At 38.9% G+C, this 8,926-nt stretch overlaps 1 long non-coding RNA gene across 1 annotated transcript; it reads right to left on the bottom strand.

Annotated features, from left to right (window-relative positions):
* Positions 1-2,371: 2,371 nt before the first annotated feature.
* On the bottom strand, positions 2,372-8,638 carry LOC136674291 (uncharacterized). The gene is made up of 3 exons (XR_010796033.1): positions 8,423-8,638; positions 7,358-7,508; positions 2,372-2,490 (listed from the first exon to the last, which is right to left on the bottom strand). It is a non-coding gene; the product is annotated as an uncharacterized lncRNA (long non-coding RNA).
* Positions 8,639-8,926: the final 288 nt, after the last annotated feature.

Below are 8,926 nucleotides of genomic sequence, written 5' to 3'. Positions count from 1 at the left end.
TAAATAAATAAATAAATAAATAAAAAAAACATTTGGCAAATATATAAAAGTCTGAGGGGCTGGGGAGAGTGAAAATAAAAAGAGAATGAGGTGTTTAGTATTTAGGATGGTGATGGTGAGCATTAATAAAATGCCAGAAAGCCAGATTACGCCTGTCTCTGGTTCCCTCCTGGAGTTGGCAAACAGAATAACATTGATACTAATATGCCTTGTGATCAGTATTGTATTGTGTATGTTGTTCTATTTGTCTTATTAAACTAAAATCTTTGTAAACTAAAACATTTGAAAATCCACATTACCAATAAATAAGCTAGATATCAAAAGACCTTTGTCTGTACAAAGGGCCTGTACCTAAGCAACAACCTTTCACAATTTATTATGAAAAATTAAACCATAAGTATTTACACACTTTAATCTGTGACCGTTGTAATAAGTTTAATGTGCCAGTTTTCAACATTCCAGTTTGACACACACAACTAGTTTAATTTGGTAAAGAGGAAATGAAATATTTGCTCTGAAGCAGTTTCACATGACCCCAAGGTCACCAGGCCCTGTGCCACAAAAATAAATAAATAAATAAATTAAAAAAAAAAACGGTGAAGGTGTAATGCCTCCTGACTTTGGGATGTAGAACAGTGAAAATATGTTCCTTGATGTAATGTAGCTTCTTCCATTACCTGTAGGATGAGTTGGAATAGGGTTTGCTCTACAGAACTTGTTCTCCAGAGCTCTCCAGAACCAGCATTTACAATCCCACATCAGGAATAAACCTCTGTAGTCATGTAGGTGAATGCCACTAATTCTGTATAGAAAACTTAAGTCTAGAGAATAGCCACAGTAAAACCTGTATAGCAGTGGAAATATGGGGTATGTCCTATAGTATGTTTGTATATTCTGAAAAGGTAGGAATTCAATGCGCTTAAAATTTTTTGCTGCCATGATGAGAGATAGAGAGAGAGAGACTACTGGAAGGCAAGCAGGCACACCCTGGAGCTCCACTCTCTCACTGTTTCACATGAAATTCATTCATTATCTGTAACCCTTATCCAGTTCTGGGTCACGGTGGTCCAGAGCCTACCTGGAATCATTGGGCGCAAGACAGGAATACACCCTGGAGGGGGCGCCAGTCCTTCACAGGGCAACACAGACACTCACACATACGGACACTTTTGAGTGTCAATCCACCTACCAACTTTTTGGACTGTGGGAGGAAACCGGAGCACCCGGGGGAAACCCACGCGGACACGGGGAGAACACACCAACTCCTCACAGACAGTCACCCGGAGCGGGAATCAAACCCACAACCTCCAGGTCCCTGGAGTGTGTGACTGCGACACTACCTGCTGAGCCACCATGCCACCTGTTTGACATGAAATGTAAATCTTATTTGATGCCTCATGGCTGGCCTCATCATCAGGTGCTGGCCTTGCCTGTTTTGTCTGCCTCACCTCCCTTCTCCACATGTCTCCTTGGTCTACAATAGTAGTTCTAAAATAAGTATTTCCTGGATGTTTCTGGATATGGGAGAGCAGTAGCGAGCGAGGAGTGTCTTTGAAGTCAGAAGAGACAAGAAGACAGTGTTTAGTTTCTTGACACACCCTGGAGCTCCCCTCTCTCACCGGTTGAAATAATGTTTTACTCCTCTTCCTTGATGTCTCATGGTTGGTCTCATCATGAGGTGCTGGCCATGCCTGTTTTAGCTCCCTCCCCTCCCTCATACACATTTCTCAATGGTCAAAAACAGTGCTACTGAAATGAGCTTACCAGGATATTTCAGGATTTTGGAGAGCAATTGTGAGCTCTGTTATAGCATGATTGATGTACCTTGTTGGTAGAGTTGGACTCTGCCTAGAAATTGGGATTTAGACACTAAAGAGACAAAGAAGAGCTGTTTTTTTTTCAGGGCCCACTTCACAGCCAGTGTTTCTCTCTCTCAGTGGTGGCATACCATTCCTCTACTGGGTACAATTCCACAGAACTTTGGATGTTTCTAATGCTCAAACTCCTGTGACACTCTCATAAAAAATATATGGTAATGGAGTTACTTTATTGTCACTATTGGTGTGAACAGTGAAATGTATTTTCAAATGTATAGGAGCGGTTTGAAAATCCAGTTAAATTCTGTAAAGGTACACTATTTTCTCCAGAAGGACGGGTGAATATTTGTAATCTTTCATTATAGAATATAATAACAAGAACATCATTTAAATAAATAAAATTTATTTCATGGGGCACATGAAATAACACAATTTTATAATCTACATTTAATATAGAATAAGGTACAGTCATGTTACCTAACTAAAGGTACTGAATATGTACCGTCAAGAGTACCACCACAGTGACAGATTTTCTGTAAGTGCAGGATAAGTGTCCCTGAAGCTCTTTGCAGTGCTGTGGGCTCCTTCAGCTGGCACAATGCATACTCCACTTTGACTGACCATTGGATCTAATCCAGCTGGTATTTTTTGGTCAAGTCAAATAATGGAGTCACTGCAAAAGAGAATAAAATGCATGAAGTACACCACCAATTCCCCATAAAAACATTTACTTGGGTCTAGTTCAATGGTCAAAAGGAGTGCATGATAGCAGCTCACATTGCTTATTCTGTTCCTGTGGCGGTAGATCCCGCCACTTTTGTTCTTGTGCTGGTGGATACTGTCGCTTCTGCTCCAGTAACTGCAGCTCCCACCACTTCTTGTGTTTCTGTGTCAAACCCAAAGTCGACTTCGAGGTTGACATACAGAATAGTGCCCAGGCTGACTTCTCAGACTATGCCAGACATATACCAGTCCCTATCAATACCTGTTTCTCTATCCAGTCCTGTCCAATCATCTGTCCAGTCTGCTGTTCAATCTCAGTATATGTCCAATGTCCATCCCCTTGTTTTGTCCAACATTGGTCCCCTTTGTCAGTCACCTTTTTCCTGCCTCTTTCCTGCCCCAAGTCCAGTCTCGTGTCTGTGCTTCTGTCTTGTCCCGAGTCCAGTTATATTTTCAGTCCCCTTGTTTTCAGTGCTCTTTGTCTGGTCTTGTGTTGATGTGTGATCTATGCTTGTATTGTATTTGCACTCGTCTACAACAGTTCAAAGTTGTGTCTTGTTTAGTTCTGTTCCGTTTAGTCCAGCGTGTGTTTACATTCATATTGTGTGCTTGCTTTTGTTTCTGAGGATAAAACTATTCCCTGCATGTATGCCCACCTCCATCTTCCTTCAGCAGTGATAGTGAAAGGCTTTCTGACATGTTCTTTCAAACAGAGTCATGTCCTTAACGGTTAAGGTTAATTAGATATTTGTAGCATTACACAAATTTACAAGGTTTTCTTTTTTCATGTTAACTATTTTCATCTTAACGATGACACAAGAGGGAAAAAGAATGTACAAGACAAATGCTAGCCTCCCCTAGTGTTTTATGTATGCAATTATTTTAGATTGTTCCTTAACATTTCAACCACTCTGAACAAGTCTCAGCTGACCCAACACTGTACGTCATGATGATGTTAGGGTTACACTATCCACTAGTGTGAGGATTATGTTCAGGTATAAATCAACTCTCTGAATCACTTTAGATATTTCAGCATATTTCATATGGACGACAATGTCTACAAGCAAAACACCACTGTTCAATATTGCTAACCTGGTGTTCCTTGTCTCTGGTTATGTACGTGTGTGAGTGTGTATATATGTTTTTTTTTTGCACTCACCTACAACAGTTCATGTTTGTTTCTTGTTGGACCCACTGTGACCCTGAACTGGATGAGTGGTTACAGATAAGAGATGGATAGATGGATTTTGTGATGTGTTTGCTTTTGTTTTTGTTAATAAAACTAGTCCTAACATATATGTGCACCTCCATCCTTCCTTCAGCTTTGACAGTGAAAGGCTCTCTGGGGTGCACTTTGGAAACCCAGTCATGTCCCCTATTGGTGCTAAACATTAATACAATATTTGTAGTGTTACACTAATTTACAAATTATATTATTTTTTAATATAAAGTATATTTTCTTTATACTATTTTCACTTGAATATAGGTTAAATGAATTACATATCAGGGCAGTATTTTTATTTATCTATGGCCCAGTGTCACAAAATTTCAGGTTTTGTGTAGAGGGTGACCCATTTATATGGATACACATTGATAAAATGGGAATGGTTGGTGATATTAACTTCCTGTTTGTGGCACCTTAATATATGGGAGGGGGAAAACTTTTCAAGATGGGTGGTGACCATGGTGGCCATTTTGAGGTCAGCCATTTTGGATCCAACTTTTGTTTTTTCAATGGGAAGAGGGTCATGTGAGACATCAAACTCTTTGGGAATTTCACAAGAAAAACAATGGTGTGCTTGGTTTTAACGTAACCTTATTCTTCATGAGTAATTTACAAGTTTCTGACCACTTAGAAAATGTTTTCAAAGTGCTGCAAATTGTGTTGGACTGTCAATGCAACCCTCTTCTCCCACTCTTCACACACTGATAGCAACACCGCAGGAGAAATGCTAGTTCCAGTATCCGTAGTATATTACTTTTTTGTATATTACTTTTTTGTTGTATTTCAATGCATTGTGGATGGACTGAATTAAGTATGACCCAAGGCATCTAGTTATATCACCATAATCCCATGATACAGGATAAATGCTGTCCTCCCCTAATGTTTTTGCTCACTGTGTAAAATATGTAAGTATGCATTTAGATTGTTTCATAATATTCATAATATTTTTACCACTCTGAACCAGTCTCAGCTGACCCAACACTGTAATTCATTATTCAGTTAGGGTTACAATATCCACAAGTGGGAGGGTTTATGCTCAGATATAAATCAACAGAGAAGTTAACTCTCTGAATCATTTCAGATATTCCAGCTGTCTCTATTTCAGATGGACGACCAAAATTACAGGCAAAACATTACAATTCAATATTGCTTTCCTGACAATAATGCATCGTGTGTAAAAGAGGTCAAAGAGGGCCCTGGATATTTTCTTCTGTGCTTCATTTTCTCATGTATAACTGTGTGCACTGTGTTTCTGAACCTGCTGGTGGTCATCTCCATCTCTCACTTCAAGCAGCTTCACACTCCAACCAACCTGATCATCCTCTCTCTGTCTGTGGCTGATTTCCTTGTGGGACTGATTAAAATGCCTTTGGATCTAAGCACTCTGATGGACTCCTGCTGGTATCTTGGAGCATTAACATGCTACATTTCTCAAATAATTGGTTGTCTCTCAATGTATGGCTCTCTGTACAGTGTGATACTCATAGCAGTAGACAGATACATTGCTATCACTGACCCTCTGCAGTATTCCAGTCTAGTCACACTCCATAAAACCTTGTTGTCCATAATTCTTGGCTGGTCTTTTTATCTGTGTTATGTTGTCATGTATACATTTATTAATGAGAGTATTATAGAGGGTAATGCCTACTCCAAATGTTATGGACAGTGTGTGGTGTATATTCATAAATATTGGGTCTTCATTGACCTTGTAATTGCATTTCTAGCACCTTGCTCTTTTATATTAATCTTGTATTCAGTCATTTTTAAAGTGGCAATACATCAAGCCAAAGCTATCAGAGCTGTGACAAATGGTGCCTCAAACATTCAAGGAGCTAAAACATCAAAATCTTCTGAAATTAAGGCTGCCAAGAAATTAGGCACAGTGGTTTTTGTTTACCTCGTTTGCTGGATACCATATTATTTAACCCCTGCGTCAGTAAACATACCTTTGACTGTGTGGTATGTTTTTTTCTGGCTAATAGATTTTAACTCCTTTGTAAACCCACTGCTGTATGCTATTTTCTATTCGTGGTTCAGAACATCTGCAAAGTCTATTGTAACATGTAGAATATTTGAATCATCATCTTCCAGGATGGATTTGTTTCCTGAAAATTAACCTCACACTGATTTCATCTGACAGAGCTGAGGCCACTTCATATTGTACATTTGTGCACAAATCTATAAATTCTGTTAAAAAGTAACTGGTGATTTTTCACATATGCATATTCATTTAACAAAAAATGAAACTAAATAGTAAATATGATATTTTAATATATTATACTTACAAAAGCTAAGCAATTCCATGTGAACAGTTGTAATAATTAATCTGTAGCCCTAGTTAGCAGAGTTTAAATGGAGGGATGATTAAGCCCCTGCACTGACCATGTTCCAACTCCCCAGGAAAGCTGAGAGAAATGGAAGATGCCAGAGCTTCTACCAAAAGAGGCACAGCTCAGAAACCAGGCCTGAGCATTATAGACTAAGACCACATGAATCTCATCATGTGGTTCCCTCCCTAAGCACACTGTCTGACAAATTGCCACTATGGTCTTACCCTTAAGGGTACAATTCAATACCTTTTATTAAGGGAACATAACTGTGCCTTCATCATTCATTCATTCATTGTCTGAAACCACTTATCTAATTCAGGGTGATGGTGGGTTCGGAGTGGGATCACACCTTGGAGGGGGAGCCAGTCATTCACAGGGTAATAATTGTACCTTATTCTAATATAATTGTTTATTTTAAAATTCTGTTGATTTCTAATACCCAATTTCATCTCCAGAACTTATATTATTTAATTTAACACACAGTTGTATAATAAAATATTACAAATATGCCCCTCTACTTCTGGAGAAGAGAATATAATGTACCTTTAGGTAACACAACTGGACTTTAACCAGTGCCGTACCTTTAAAATTTACACTATTTTTAGTTTTAGTGACCAATAATGTACATCCACCATACCTTTATTTCTGAGAGTGTACCAACTGGCAGAAGCTCATTGAAAACCACTTGGCAAAGAAATGAAAGTCTGAGGAAAAGCCAGGGACAGAGAGAATAATATGGGACTGAGGTGTTTGATGTTTCAGATAGGGATAGTGAGTGATAATAAAATGCCAGAAAGCCAAACTGTTCTTGTCTCTGTTTCTGTCCTTCTAGGCATGGCTATCAGAGCAATAAAAGTACATAAATCCAGTTAAATTCTGTAAAGTTACACTATTTTCTCCAGACGGACAGATGAATATTTGTAATCTAAAATAAAAAGAACATGTGTCCTGTACACGAAATGGGGCACATGATATAACACAAGATTAAAATCTACAAATAGTATAGAATAAGGAACAATCATGTTTCTTCACTAAATGTACTGAATATGTACACTCAAAGAGTACCACCACAGTGGCAGCTTGTCTGACAATGTACTGTAAGTGTCCCTGAGGCTGTTGGCATTAGTGAGGACCTCCTTCAGCATGCAGAATGCAGACTCCACTGTGCCTGACAAATGGATCTTCTCCATCTAGTATTTTTTATATTCAGATTACTCCAAAGGAGTACAAATTGCGTGAAGAACCCCAACAAAGGCATGTACCTGGGTCTAGTTCAATGGAAAAACAGTCCATGATGGCCTCCATGTCTTTTCCTGTGGTTTGATCAACCCAGATCCAATAGAGTAGCCCATGTGCATGTAGTTTCATTGTCATACAGCTCCAGGATCCTGAATTGGTGGATTCATTCCCCACCTATTCAACACAGAGGTCACAAAGATGATAACAGGGTTTGTGGCTGGAGCAGTTTTATGGAGATTGTTTTCAGTCCTCAATATTTTCCAGAATAGATCAGTGCAGGCTTGATTACTCAGAACATACATAGAACAACCTAATGCTTTAAATGCTATTGATGGAGGGATACATGGAGGGTGTTCTAAGACTAAATAGTCCCTGCCAAAATAGTTTCTTTTTAAAATATCATATATTGAAAAAGTGGCATGACACAAATTATGTTTTCATAGATAGCCATGACAATAAACAAAAAGCAATAAAATACAGATATTAGTCTGCATGTATAATTGCATATAATTATATAAATGATATTGCTTTTAACTTGCAAGACAGAATATATCATGTCTAGGTTTAACTGTGCCTAGATGCTATACCTAAAAATTCACATTTGTTTTATTCTTCTATACTACTTTTTTGTTGTATTTCAATGCATTGTGGATGGACTGAGTTAAGTATGACCCAAGGCATCTAGTTATATCACCATAACCCCATGGCAGTCCCTAATGTACAGGATAAATGCTGGCCTCTCCTAATTTGCTCACTGTGTAAAATATGTAAGTATGCAATTAGATTGTTTCATAATATTTCTACCACTCTGAACTAGTCTCAGCTGACCCAACACTGTAATTCATTATTCAGTTAGTGTTACAATATCCACAAGTGGGAGGGTTCATGCTCAGATATAAATCAACAGAGAAGTTAACTCTCTGAATCATTTCAGATTTTCCAGCTGTCTCTATTTCAGATGGACGACCAAGACTACAGGCAAAACACCACAGTTCAATACTGCTTTCCTGACAATAATGCATCGTGTGTAAAAGAGGTCAATGAGGGCCCTGGATATTTGCTTCTGTGTTTCATTCTCTCATGTATACCTGTGTGCACTGTGTTTCTGAACCTGCTGGTGATCATCTCCATCGCTCACTTCAAGCAGCTTCACACTCCAACCAACCTACTCATCCTCTCTCTGTCTGTGGCTGATCTTCTCGTGGGACTGGTTAATATGCCTGTGGATCTAAGTGAAAAGACAAACGAGCACATAAACAACACGAGAATAACATGAGCTGAAAACGTACCAAACGATACAAAGAACACGAATAACAATGAACGACACCAGGAAGTGAAGGAAGGGGACTTAAATACAACAACAAACGAGAAACACCTGAAACGGATAACAAGGGTGACGAACAAGAAGGCGGAACAAAGGCGGGGCGTGGACGACAACAAAACAAAGCCATGTGCTGAGATAGGAAAACAGACGAAACTAGAGGAGGGCGTGACACCTAAACTAAATGGAGGGATAATTAAGCCTCAGTGCTGACCATGCTCCACTTCCCCAAGGTTGAGAGAAATAAAAGAATCTAGGGCTTCGACCCAGG

The sequence above is a fragment of the Hoplias malabaricus genome, chromosome 18, assembly GCF_029633855.1.
Source record: "Hoplias malabaricus isolate fHopMal1 chromosome 18, fHopMal1.hap1, whole genome shotgun sequence".
NCBI lineage: Eukaryota > Metazoa > Chordata > Actinopteri > Characiformes > Erythrinidae > Hoplias > Hoplias malabaricus.
The sequence above is the reverse complement of the archived record's forward strand: the minus strand, read 5'-3'. Positions and strand labels throughout refer to the sequence as shown.